Source organism: Macaca nemestrina, chromosome 13, assembly GCF_043159975.1.
Source record: "Macaca nemestrina isolate mMacNem1 chromosome 13, mMacNem.hap1, whole genome shotgun sequence".
Lineage (NCBI taxonomy): Eukaryota > Metazoa > Chordata > Mammalia > Primates > Cercopithecidae > Macaca > Macaca nemestrina.
Genome location: NC_092137.1, coordinates 105,489,199 through 105,503,659, shown reverse-complemented (window position 1 = coordinate 105,503,659; position 14,461 = coordinate 105,489,199). Strand labels below are relative to the sequence as shown.

Below are 14,461 nucleotides of genomic sequence, written 5' to 3'. Positions count from 1 at the left end.
ATTGCAGCACTATTCACAATAGGAAAGACTTGGAACCAACCCAAATGCCTACCAATGATAGACTGGGTAAAGAAAATGTGGCACATATACACCATGGAATACTATGCAGCCATAAAGAAGAATGAGTTCATGTCCTTTGCAGGGACATGGATGAAGCTGGAAGCCATCATTCTCAGCAAACTAACACAGGAACAGAAAACCAAACACCACATGTTCTCACTCGTAAGTGGGAGTTGAACAATGAGAACACATGGACTTGGGGAGGGAAATGTCACACACCAGGGCCTGTCAAGGGGTGAAGGGCAAGGGGAGGGATAGCATTAGGAAAAATACCTAATATAGATGACAGGTTAATGGGTGCAGCAAACCACCATGGCACATGTACACCTGTGTAATAACCCTGCACAATCTTCACATGTATCCCAGAATGTAAAGTATAATTAAAAAAAAAAAAAAAAGAAAAAAAAGAAAAAGAAAAGAAAGAAAGAAAGAGATGTTCAGGACAAACCAGAAAGTCCACGCATGTTACAAATAGTCTGTGTAAGTCACAATAAGAGGATTTATTTTAAAAAACTTTTACATGATCAAGTTGTCTATAATTAAAGGGAAATTATAATGGTCTTTCTAGAGATTGAGTTTGATGTTAAAAAACTACTTATACACTAAAAAATTGGTTAGAATGATGAAATTTTCTTAAGGGGTAGATTCACTCTTAGTAAATTATAAGAGACTTAAGAAGTTTTTTTAACCTAAAGCTCAGTTTTTATTGCATCTTGCTGCTTTTGGTTTTCTCTCCCCTCTAAAAGGGTGGGAAATAGTAATGCCCTCCTTCAACTTCCTTCAGCTCATATACGTTTTTTTCCCCTCAGATTCTGTTTGTTGTGTCCTGATGCTAACAATGTTTTCTTAAAGGTCTAAAGGAAGTATTTTCTTCCAACATAGTATTCTGTGCATTGCAGAAGGTCTTTTCTTTTGCCTTTTGGTAACTGGCTTAACAGATTTTATGTTTTATTGAAATAATTTCTATGCCATTATTATTAAGTTTTGGTTTGCTTAGAAAACACTGAAATTACTAATTTTTTTTAAAAAAATATGATTATTACATTCATGTATCTTTATGTATGTGCTTTTAAAGTTCTTGTGACATTGAGTTATAAGGCTTGACTCCTGGGTCTTAAAAGGACCAGTCCTGCTAAATCTTAAACACTGACAGCAATTAAAGGCTCATCTTCAGGACTGGTAGAAGATGCCAATCAAAATAAACTTCATTCTGGAAACACAGAGCCAGAAATTAAAGCTATTCAACTCAAGCCCAGGGACTATATTGGAAGAGGTGGGTGTGTGAGATTGTAAGGGCCAATTTTGAGAGATAAAATAAGTTTGATTTCTCTATAAATTAATCATAATCATTAATGTCAAAGGCACACTGATGCAAGATCAGCATATGGACCCCTGTATCAGATTAACAAGGTTTTCTTTTTTTTTTTTTTTTTTGAGACAGAGTCTCTCTCTGTCACCCAGGCTGGAGTACAGTGGCCGGATCTCAGCTCACTACAAGCTCTGCCTCCCAGGTTTACGCCATTCTCCTGCCTCAGCCTCCCAAATAGCTGGGACTACAGGCGCCCACCACCTTGCCCGGCTAGTTTTTTGTATTTTTAGTAGAGACGGGGTTTCACCGTGTTAGCCAGGCTGGTCTCGATCTCCTGACCTCGTGATCCGCCTGTCTCGGCCTCCCAAAGTGCTGGGATTACAGGCTTGAGCCACCGTGCCCGGCCAGATTAACAAGGTTTTCTTGAAGCATTAACCTACTCCTTAATAAAGGTTATAGAGGTTATAAAAGGCTTCTGAAAGTTATAGCTATGGTCAAGATAAAAATTTCATAGATTGTTAATATAGTTTTGAAAAACAAATTTAATTGGCTTCATGCTGTTTTTTTAAGGGCTTATTATTTGGAAAATTAAGTCTCTCTGAAAGAATGAAGGCTTTCACTTTTTTTTTTTTTTTGAAAATTCTTTAGTTATCACTTTGATCAAATGAATGACTTATTTTACAATGATCTTTCAATAAGTGTTTTAAACCTTTGATATTTGACAAACTTTCCAAAATCAAACTATAAATTATGTGTTTTTCTGACCTAATGAATCCTTTAAGATACGAGGTTCCCTAAAGTCCAAAAAAGAAAAAAAATAACATAATGTGGCTTATTTGCTATAAAGATTTTACAGGAACCATTGTCAAATATGAAATAGCATTTGGTTTTGTTTGGGCTGTATTTGTATAAATATGTTATTGGTATGTGTTCTAACATTATGGGAAACTCCTATAATTCTGATATGACTTGGTGTACATTATCAGTAATAATTATAATTGTTATGGTAAATTATTGTGTGCCATGGAGGTAACAAATTTCCTCGTCAAGTGTGTCTTTGACGATAGTTGCCCTAAAACTTTTTGTCATCCTTGGACAATTGTTGTTTTGCTTTGGTCCTCTTTAGAAAAGGTGGTTTTATAATCAGCTATAAAACTCTAACGGGTGCTCTTGAATGCAGGCTTCTGATAACTTTGGAAACTGTGACATCAGAATAGAGGAAAAACTTTCAGGATTCATGGAGTGCTGAAATATTCATGAATATCAAGCAGAACAGGAAGTAACTTCATGGATGGAACTAACAGAATGCTGAAGTAATCTTTTTGACCTTTTTTCTTAAAATGTTGATGATCTTTTGTTTTGTTTTTCAGAGTCAAGGAAATTTTTCTTTTGAGCTATTGACAGCTTTCAACAATTAAGTATACTCCTGTGAACACAATTTGGAGCATGTTTGTTTCTCTCTATCTGATTTCTCTAGAATTTGGAAACAATTTGTGGGTATTCTTAACTTATGGCAATATAATTATTTACATAAGTACAATAAGAATCTGTTTTCATTTGTAACAGAACACAGTTGGGCAAACTGGTTATTTTACCAAGGCTTTGACTGGAATGCTGTCTTTACTTTAAGGAATCAAACTTGACTTAAGGAGCCAATAAAAGCCCCTTGGGAAAACTAGCTTCATACCTTGTCTACCCAGTCCCTGTACAGGGTTCCTGATCTGTGGTAATTAAAGAATGTCACTCTGACAGGCCCAGGAGTCCAAAGTTTATCCTGGAACCTCAAGAGGAGAGGAATTCACCCAACTCATAGGTATTTTGATAGTACAAATCCATGGCTGGGCTCAGATTTACAAAAGTCTTACCTGAGATTCCTTCTATAGAAAAAGTTACATCAAAGCCAAATTAAAAGTCCATGAAAAATGTTTATTCTTGCTGCACTGTATACAAATAAACAGATCAAGTATAATACAGCAAATCAGTCTTATCATGATTTGTCTAGTAAAAATGGGAAACTGGGGAGAGAAAAAAATGTATTTCAAAAAACTGTAGTACACTTGTTGGTAGATTCTAGTCTTGCCTAATGTTTTTCAATTTTTATTATTTTTTACAGTTTGGACTGAATTCTAATTTTTCTTGGCTGTAAGTCTTCAAAATAATGTTTTCAATTTTTTTTCTTCTTTTCCACCTCCACTTTTCCTAATTTGGAGTCACTGAAAACTAAGCTGTGCTTTTGTAAAGCCCTGCAGACTGAAGCTAGACAACTTAATCTTCAGAAGAAAATAATGGCAACCTATTTACATACGTAAGCCACTTTCATATCTGCCTACTGATACATAGACTTCAGAGGAATGTGGCCTATATCAATTTTACAGATTGTTCTTTTGTTTGTTGTTGTTGTTCTCCCTTCCTTCCCCTATTTTCTCTTCATAGGACATGAAACTTCACAACCTGCTAAAAATGAACTTTCCTAATAACTCAGAACCTACCCGTCTAGGAATAAACCATCCTAGCCTTGAGCAATCAGATGACCAGAGACTTATTTTCTTCTAAAATGCTTTCTCTAAAATATTTTAAAAAAGAAAAGAGGGGAAATGTGAAAGGGAAATAAAAAATCTTGGGGCCTCCAAATCACTAAGCTGGGAAAGTCAAGCTTGGAACTTCTTAGGGCAAATCTGCCTTTCTATTCAAAGTCATCCCTCTGCTCACTGAGATAAATGCACATCTGATTGCCTCCTTTGGAAAGGCTAATCAGAAACTCAAAAGAATGCAACTGTTTTGTCTCTCACCTACCTGTGACCTGGAAGCCCCCTCCCTGCTTCAAGTTGTCTTGCCTTTCTAGGCAGAACCAGTCTACATCTGACATATATTGATTGATGACTCATGTCTCCCTAAAATATATAAAACCAAGCTGTGCTCTGACCACATTGGGTACATATGGTCAGGACCTCCTCATGCTCTGTCATGGGTGGGTGTCCTCAACCTTGGCAAAATAAACTTTCTAAATTAACTGAGACCTGGGTCAGAATTTTGGGGTTTACAGCAACAATTTCAAAAACTCACCACTGACCTAAAATCTGGACCGCACACTGTTCCTCACACTCAGCCATGAAAATAGACACCATCCTACGAGCTCCCTCGGCCATGTCCTGCCACACTTCCAACATGTGTCCCCATCCACCATCTGTTGTCTTATTGCTGCATCCTACCCAGGCCCTGATCTCTGGACCCATTGTTGTATAATTATGAATTTGGGGCTGGGCATGGTGGCTGTGGCTCACTCCTGTAATCTCAGCATTTTGGGAGGCTGTAGTAGTCAGGATTCTCAAGAGGGATAGAACCAATAGGATATATTGGTTGTATATACATATGTCCTATTGGTTCTATCCCTCTTGAGAATCCCGACTAATATATATACATATATATACACACATAGATATACACATATATATACTAATACATATCTATACATATATATACACGCACACACATATATATATGAGTTTATTAAGAAATATTGACTCACATGATCACAAGGTAAAGTCCCACAATAGGCCATCTGCAAGCTGAGGAGCAAGGAAGCCAGTCTGAGTCCCAAAACCTCAAAAGTAGGGAAGCCAACAGTGCAGTCTTCAATCTGTGGTTGAAGGTCCAAGAGTCCAAAAGCTGAAGAACTTGGAGTCTGATGTTTGAGGGCAGGAAGCATCCAGCATGAGAGAAAGATGTAGGCTGGAAGACTAAGCCAGTCTAGTGTTTCCATATTCTTCTGCCTCCTTTTATTCTGGCCTCACTGGCAGCTGATTAGATTGTGCTCACCTGGATTGAGGGTGGGTCTTTCCCAGTCCACTGACTCAAATATTAATCTCCTTTGGCGACACCCTCACAGACACACCCAAAAACAATACTTTGTATCCTTCAATCCACTCAAGTTGACACTCAATATTAACCATCACAGAGGCCAAGGTAGAATGATTGCTTGAACCCAGAAGTTTGAGACCAACCTTGGCAACACAGGGCGATCCCATCCCTACCAAAAAAAAAAAAAAAAAAAAAAAAAAAAGTGTAATAATCAGGATAATTCCATTATCTGTGGTTCCAGATACTTGGAAGGTTGAGGTGGAAGGGTCACATGAGCCTGGGAAGTTGAAAGCTGCATTGAGCTGTGATCTGTTGCTGCACTCCAGCCTGGGCAACACAGCAAGACCCTGTCTCAAAAAAAAAAAAAAAGAAAATAATTTGTCTGATCTATGTTCCAGGTTCCTGATATGGAGCTTCTAAAACTGTTGGAATTTTCTGAGTAATAGAAGTTCCTTTTTTATGTTAATGAGCTAACTCACGGCAGGGCCTGCAGATAGCTTCAGCATGGTGTCTGGTCCCTGAAAAGACCAAGCAGGTAATTAGAGTTGGGGCTTTGAACTACATGATATTAGCCAACCCTCCAGACCTCTAGGGAGGAGAGGGACCCTGGAGATTGAGTTCAAGTACATGGCCAATGATTTAATTAATCATACCCATGTAATGAATCCCACCCAAAATCTCTGGACATTGAAGCTCAGAGGAACTTCTTGGTTGGCGAGCCCTTGATGTGCTGGGAGGTGGTGCATCCTGATTCCTTGAAGGGAGGACACAGAAGCTCTGTGTTTTTTACTAGTCCTCTCTCTATGTGCCTCCTCATTTGGCCTGGTCCTTCTGATCTATATCCTATGTAATAAAATTGTAATAATAATGATAGCATTTTCCTGAGTTCTGAGTTGTTATACCCAGTTATTGAATCTGAGAGAACTGTGGGAATTTTTGAGCTTATGGCAGTCATTCAAAAAATGTGAGTGGCTTGGGGACCCCTGAAGTGTGCCTGGCATCTGAAGTAGGAGCAGTCTTATTGGGGACCATGCTCTTTAACTTGTAGAGTCTACACTAACTCTGGGTGGTTAGTGCTGGAATTGAATTGCAATACATCTGGCTGGGGTTTAAACAGAAAGCCCGTGTTCTCAGGGACCTTGCTTTTTTGTGCTCTGTCTCTGTCTCTCTCTCTGTCCCTGTCTCTATCTCTGTCTGTCTCTCCTTTAACTTTGTACTCTACTTGTTTCTCCTCACCAGACCCACTCAAGTCTTGCTTATCTACAGCAAAACAAAATGGTGAAGGCAGTACCTCCTTCACTAGTGTTCTCCTCACCTTCTGCTTTATTTCTCTTGAAAGAGTGCCTTCACTTCCTTCTCCTTCCACTCATCAGCTTCTTCCTACTACTTAACCAAAACTTTCATAAAAGTTATTCTTATTCCCATAGTCAATGAATAATTCTCAGCTTAAAAAAAATCCATGACTTTCTCTGCAGCATTTCATACTATTTGACAATTTTCTTTCCTTCTTGAACTACAACCCCCTTCCACCCCAGTTTCTGTAATACTGCACTGGGATTCCTTTGTCTATTCCTCTCTCAGTCTCCTGTACAATCTTCTTTTGTCTGCCCCTTCCAAACTGCATGTATTGTCCATTCTCCACCCTCCTCCTCGATTCCTAGTCCATGAATGTCTTACCATCCACCCAGATACCTGGGCGTGTCACCTTGAGTCTGTCTTCTCACTCACCACTCTAACCCCACATCTGATCACTCATCATATTTGATTCCTTCTGCCTCCCACATGCCTTGTGTCTCTGTGCATTTATATCCTCTGCCTCTGTGATTGTCACAGTCCACACAAAAACAGCTTAGCTCCTCAACAGTCTCTCTGCTTCAAGTTGTGTGACCCTCCCACGTGTTCTTCATCTCACAGCCAGGGTGATATTTCCAAAACAGATGCAATCATGTAGATAGAGCCCAAGCCCTGGCCCATGGCAGGTGCCAGTGACCTTTTACTGCATGCATGAATGAATGTTATGTCCCTGCTTAAAACCCCCAATAGTCTCCCATGGCTCTTTGCATCCAAGCTCTTTGACACAATTTCAGGTTCTCCTGACTTGGCTGTTGCATGTTGCTTTCACTGGCCTTGAATATGTCATGCTTATCCTTCCTCTACCTGGAACACCCTCCCTCCCTTTAGCTGGGGAAGTGGAACTTATCTCTTAGGTGTCAGCTTTCATAGGCTTTTTCCTGCCCCGCCTGCTATATGGTTATAGGTCACCTCCTGCTCCACCTATTGTATATTGATTACATTTTATTGCAATTGTTTGTAGTACGGATTTACACACCCACCATCAGTATCTCAGTTGCCACATCAGTGCACACTTCTGGTAACACTTGGTGAGGTCAGACTTGTAAAGTGTTGACACTCTATTTGGTATAAAATGGTATCTTATTGTGGCTTAATTTTCACTTCTATAATTTTTAATGAGGTTGAGCATTTAAAACATGTTTCCTAGCCATTTGTATTTACTCTGAAAAAATCGAGGTTAGAAAACTGAGAGAAAGTATTTATTCTTTTATGAAATGTACATATTTTTTCCTGCTGGGTTTTTTTCTTATTTATTTGTATGAGTTTTTGTTTTCGTTTTTGTTTCTTTGACAGTCTTACTGTGTCACTGAGGCTTACAGTGACATGATCTCAGCTCACTGCAACTTCTGTTTTCTGGGCTCAAGTGATTCTCCTGCCTCAGCTTTCTGAGTAGCTGGGATTACAGGCACCTGCCACCATGCTTGGCTAATTTTTGTATTTTTAGAAGAGATGGGGTTTTGCCATGTTGGCCAGGCTGGTCTCGAACTCCTGACCTCATGTGATCTGCTCGCCTCCCAGAGTGCTGGGATTCCAGCGTGAGCTGCTACACCTGGCCGGGAGTTCTTTATATATTCTGAAAACTAATCCTTTGTGAGACATAAGTGTTGTAAATATTGTATCCCAGTTTGTGGCATGTATTTTTAATTTTTAATGGTGTCTCTCAATGAAAAATCTTAACGTTTAAATGAGGTCAAATTGATCAGGTTTTTATTTATGGTTTATTCCTTTGGTGTCATGTGTAAGGAATGTTGTTCCTTCCTGTCCCAAAGCTGCAAAGATTTCTTGTGTATTTTGTCCTAAAAGTTTTAAAGTTTTGCTTTTCCTATCTGTGCACATTTCACATTTGCTACATCTCACTGACTGCTTCCTCTGCTGCAGAGCAAGCTCCATGAGAGTAGGAGGCATGGGTCCCCAGAGCCCCATGTCGTGACTGGGACCTGGCAGGGGACCAGTGAGTAGCTCCTGACTGACTGACTCAGTGAATGAGTGATTGGATGATTGAACAAAGTGGTATTGGAGTTCAGAGGGAGCAAGAGATGCCTAAGAAGAGACGAAGAAGGAGATGGTATAGGGTAGTGGTTCTCAAGTCTGGGTCCACAGTGGACTCACCTGGGGGCTCTTAAAATGTGCTGTGGAGGATCCCAATCCAAGAGATTCTGCATGACTGGTCTAAGACGTGGTCTGGGCACCAGGCGATCCCAGCGTGCAGCCAGGGCTGAGGCCACTGGATTTGGTGGTAAATGAGGCAGCGATCAAGGGTACAGACATTGGTGCCAACAGGCTTGGGCTTGAATTTCAGCTTTGTCACTGACCTGCTGTGTCCTCCTGCACTTGTTGAGCCTGTTTTCTCACCCGAGAGTAGGGTGTGATAACACCTACCTGCTGTGGTTGTTGTGAGAGTTAGAGGAGATAAGCACGTTCCTGGAATGAAGTGTATTCTTAATCCATCATAGGCTTTTTGTTTGTTTGTTTGTTTGTTTGTTTTTTCGTTTTCAAGAATGAGTTTGAGCCAGACTTTGACAGCTGGTTGGGAAGTGAACATGTGGTGATTGGGAGAGAAGGGCAGTTTATGTGAAGGGAATGCAATAATTAAAGAGAGTGGGCGTGGGAAGACATGCTGGGGAGAGTGAGCAGGCCGGTTAGCCCTGGTAGAGGGTGCAAGAGAGCAGTGGGGAATCTGCCAGGGAGACAGGTGGGCGACCAGGGTGCCAAGGGTGTGGCTTTTCCCGGCTTCCCATGGACACAGCCATCCTCCCAGATGCCCAGCCCAGCTGTGAGTGAGCAAGAGTTCTGGACTGTCTCTCTCACTCTCTTTTTCTCTCATTCCAGAAACAAAGCAGTGACTGGTACTTAAGAGGAGGCTCAGGTCAAGTTGGGAGTGAAGATCAGGGGACCAGAAGCAAGAATGGAGGCCCCACCCATGCTGGAAGATGATGAGGGTTTTGGTTCAGGGAGGAGGAATACTGGGGATCTAAAGGGGCCTGGGAGTGGGGCAGGACCCTGCCTTAGGACAGGTAGAAATATTTTCTTTAAAAAATGGGGTGGAGGGGCTGGGCATGGTGGCTCACACCTGTAATCCTAGCACTTTGGGGGGCTGAGACGCGTGGATCACGAGGTCAGGAGATCGGGAACGTCCTGGCTAACATGGTGAAACTCTGTCTCTACTAAAAATACAAAAAAAAAAAAAAAAAAAAAAAAAAAAAAAAAAATTTAGCCAAGCGTGGTGGCGGGCGCCTGTAGTCCAGTTACTAGGGAGGCTGAGGCAGGAGAATGGCGTGAATCTGGGAGGCGGAGCTTGCAGTGAGCCGAGATGGCACCACTGCACTCCAGCCTGGGTGATAGAGCGAGACTCTGTCTCAAAACAAACAAAAAAAAGTGGGGTGGAGGTTGATGGTAGGACCAGGCATCTTTAGTTGACTCCCTGGAGTGCCAAGTCCTTGAAATGGTCTTTAAAAGTCAAGGAGTGGGGTTTGAGTCTCGTGTTCAAGCTCATAGGTTATTAACATAATGACACTTTGAAAGTATTTAGGAGAGCTCAAGTGAGTGGCCCGGAAGTTCCGTGTTGGTGTGGGCAGCGGCTTAGGATGTACCGCTCCAGACTCATATCTTTGACTGCACACCTGACACTTAATCTGGCTGTCCTGTAAGCACCTTCAACTTAACATGTCCTACACAGAACTCTTGATATTCCCATTCCTCCCCCAGTCCCTCAGTTCTTACCAAATGTTCTTCCAGTTACCCAAATGCTTAAATAAAAAAAATCTAAGTCCTTTTCTTGGATTTCTGCCTGTTCCCTCACCTTCCCACCTATCCATGAGTGTTCTGTGGGCCCTGCCTCTGAAATAAATCCTGCCTTTGTCTCCCAGTTCACTCCAGCTGCCCATCCTGGGGCTGTACCCTCCTCCTTCCAAGCCCTCTCCCTTTCCTTCCTGGTGCTGCCTGTCATGTCAAACATATGCATTAGTGCGACCAGGACATTTGAAATGCAACCAAAACAATTGGGCGCAGTTATGCCTATCAGGTTTTCTTCCTTAAACATTTTATATTTATGTTTGAAAGCATGCCACGTTTCTTCACTTGCCTACTGACAGATTTATTAGTTGGCAACATCCGCTGATAGCATCAGTACTAAGTTAATTGTTTTTGCACACCTAGCTTTAATTATTCTCATTATCATTTTTGGAGTTATTCTTTGTAAAGGGTAACTGAGTTTTCCAAAACAAACAGAAATTTGGGGTGTGCCCATGGAGCGTGACTCATGAAATCAGATTCTTAGAAGGACCTCAGCAAGTCTCTGGGTTGTTGTTAATGAGCCTGGCTGGCTGCCAGGGGTGTGTCTGCCCTTGGTGGGAACACCACTGTTCAAATGCTTGCCTGTGGCATTACCTGCGTAGGTAGTGCTTGTTTCTACTGAACTGTCAGGGATCCAATTCTTTGTGGTCTAAGTAACAATACTCAGATTCACAAGGAATTGATTAATAAGCCAGAATGCCAGTGTATTACATTTTTGATGAAGACCATATTTACAGTAATTGTATCTGCTCAAGCTCAAATTAGGATTAGAGTTCTGACAAATACATATGTGAGAACTATGAGGTTAAATACTTGAAATTTGGACTTTTCTGGAAAATCTGAATGTGATTGCCATTCACATACCTTTCTGGGGATGGTGATTCTTGTACTCTTATTTTTAAAAGACATAGAAAACTAACTTAAGAATCAGATTGCTTGGCTGGGCGCAGTGGCTCATGCCTGTAATGCCAGCACTTTGGGAGGCCAAGATGAGCAGATTGCTTGATCTCAGAAGTTTGAGATCAGCCTGGGCAACATGGTGAAATCTCATCTCTACCAAAAATACAAAAAAAAAAAAAAAAAAAAAAAAAAAGGAATAAATTAGCTAGGTGTGGTGGTGCGTGCTTGTAGTCCCAGCTACTTGGGAGGATGAGGTGGATTAATTACTTGTGCCCAGGTGGTGGAGGTTTCAGTGAGCTGGGGTTGCAACACTCTACTCCAGCCTGGGCGATAGAGTGAAACTCTATCTTAAAAAAAAAAAAAAAAATCAGATTGCTTTATTGCTGGTTTTCTACCTAAAACTGAGATTGGGTCCCATCATCCCCTGGCCCCCATTGGTTAATGGTTCCTTCCTTGTCTATTGCATAAAATACAGATGACTGCTTTTGGCAGCATGGTTGAGTGTAGATACTGTAGGGTCTTCCTGACTCAAAACGAATAAGGCTTCGGTAAAACACATTTTGAAATACGTTTCTGGATGAATAGCAAGAAAAGGAGATCTCCTAAATTCCTTTTTCTGTCCCCCTCTCCCTACCCACTCCAAGTGGGCTTCAGCAGGAGAGGTGGTGAGCAGCAGGTAAACACACATCAAAGCCAGTCTTCCTCTCTGAGGGAAAACACTTATATCAGCATTACAATCAATGGGCCTCTTTAATGATGTGCCAGTGATAAGAGGGGGTGCTGAACCCAGGGGCCTGCCTCCATCTGGGGCCTTTGAAGCATATTAAAGTGGTTTCAGGTTGTTGGCATTTCCTTGCCTTTCCACCCGAAGCAGACACAAATCCTCTCTGGAGGCAAGTTCTTCCATTTAGCCATAGAGTACAACTCCCACAGACTAAGATCAACCATGTGCAAGCTCACAGTCAAAGGTCACCAAACACACAGAGCAACAATCAAATTCATGAGTGACATGAATGAGAGTAAACAGAAACAATAACCACCAGTTGGGGCGCTCTAAAGCTTCAGCTGTTAGAATTACTGAATATGGAATGAAACTGCCACAATAGCAAACATGCCTCTAGTACTTACTGTGTGCTAGGTTCTAAGAATTTTGCACATTGTGCCAGATACCGACTCAGCTCCACACTCACCCTCCTACTGTGCCCTCTTTATTTGCACCAGATTAAAAGGTGGAAAGGAAGAGGCAGCTATTCTGTTCTTGGCAGTGCCTCTGGCAGCACATGCAAAATGGGCAGTAGCAGTGGCAGTCACAGTTAAGTGGCCTTCTCACAGTGTGGAGTTAAAGGCATGGGACTGAGACAAGCAGGGTTCCTAAAGGGACAGTGGCCAGTAGATGACCAGGGGCTACTGGAGTGGCTGCATGGCTCTGTGGAAGCTCAGAGGAGCCTTGGCTCCTGCAGGTGCAGTAGCAGCTTTCTGTAGTTCTTGATCTCTGGGTCACACGATCTTCCCCTTTTTTGCTCCTCCACTTCTAATTTTGTAACTGACTTCCCTGTGTATGTTTCACTCTCTGATAGAAAGAGCCAGACTGGTTTGGTAAGAGTAAGACATTGTCTGGTAAGAACACAGGAACTCATTTAATCTTATATCTCTACGAAGGAGGTACAATAATTATTCCTATTTTACAGATGAGGAAACAGAGGAGCAGAGAAATAAAGTCAATTGCCTAAGGTTGCACATTTAGTCAAGGGAGGGGTTGATATAACATATAATCATGTAGAAAACATCTAAGGAAATGAAAGGCGTAATTTAAAAATAAAACTAGGCAGGTTTAAGAAAATGAAGTAATCTATAAATAAAAAATATAATTGTTGAAATACATATGTTAGTGAATGGGTTAAATAGCTGAGAAATGATTAATGAACCAGAAGGTAGTTCTGAAGAAATTAATCAGAATTCAGCATAGAGAGAAAAAGTAAATGGGAATTTACAAAAGTACACAGGAATTATAAAAGAGAGGTTAAACGATAGGGAGGGTAGAATGAGAATTAACATTGGTCTAACTGGAATTTTGAAAGAAGAGAATAGAGAGAATGAACAAGGCAATATTTAAAGAGATGGCTGAGAATTTTTCAGAACCAGCGCTAACTATGACTTTACCAATAGAGAAAACAGTGTACATTGGGGAGGATAAATAAATATACTACAAACAAATTGTAATAATAATACTAAACAAAGACAAAGAGAAGATCTTAAAATCAGCAAAAAAAAAAAAAAAAAAAAGTCAGACTTCTTAGAAATAAATGACAATGACAGACTACTCAACAACAACAGTGGAAACCCAATTCAGTGAAATGGTATTTTCAAAATGCGTATTTAATCTATCTTTGAAGAATAAGGGTGAAAAGGGTGAAAATTTCTGCCTTATACAAAATATCAACATTAACAAAAAGGAACAAAGGTAATATAAAAATGTTTTCAAATAAACAAAACTGAGAGAGTTTACCACCAACAAGCATTCATTAAATGGACTTTTAAATGCAATTTTTAGGAAGAAGGAAAACAATCCCTAAGGAAGGTCTGAGATGCAAAAAGGAATTGTGAACAAAGAAATTGTTAAAACTATAGGTGAATTTAAAAAAACAACTGCCTGCATAAATGATAATAATGACAATGATGCTATTAATAATGAGTTGATGAGGATAAAGAAAAGGACAGAATTAAAATACTAGGAAACTAAAATGTGGAAAGGATTCAGGAATTACTTGAAGGTTAATGTTCTAGGGTCCTTCTATCCTTCTAGGGGCAGTCAATATATTAATTTTTGACTGTTACCCAGTGAAAAACTTTAAGGATAACCATAAAAAATAGAAATAGAGAATATAACTTCTGAAACAGTCAAGGGAAAAATATGGAATAAGAAAACGACCAAAAAACATCTCAATCGAAAAACAAAACAAAACAAAACAAAAAACAAAAAAAAAAAAAAGAGAAAAGAAAAGGTTTGGAAGGAGAAAATCAAAGCATAGAAAATGCAGGACAAATAGAAGTGGAAAAGAAAAAGGTAGAAGAAACAGGTCCAGAAATATCATTGATACACTAAATCACCATTAAAAGATGAAAACTAATGAACAACATCAAAAAATTCTAGTGACTGTAGTAGTACTGATCAGAATAGGCTCTAAGACA

General features: G+C 40.3%; 1 protein-coding gene across 36 annotated transcripts in view; it reads left to right on the top strand.

Annotated features, from left to right (window-relative positions):
- Nucleotides 1–14,461, top strand: part of LOC105471788 (interleukin 37) — a 170,577-nt gene that overhangs the window by 108,127 nt on the left and 47,989 nt on the right. For 26 of the 36 annotated variants that reach the window (XM_071077059.1, XM_071077058.1, XM_071077078.1 and 23 more), the window contains 3 exons: nt 2,550–3,182; nt 3,580–3,674; nt 5,626–5,762. The exons of 2 other annotated variants lie outside the window; for them this stretch is intronic. The gene's annotated coding sequence lies outside the window, so the exon portion shown is untranslated. Of the gene's footprint in view, nt 1–1,135; nt 1,334–2,549; nt 3,183–3,482; nt 3,675–5,625; nt 5,763–14,461 lie in introns of all 36 variants that reach the window. 8 more of the 36 variants (XM_071077066.1, XM_071077072.1, XM_071077074.1 and 5 more) reach the window with 6 other exon arrangements.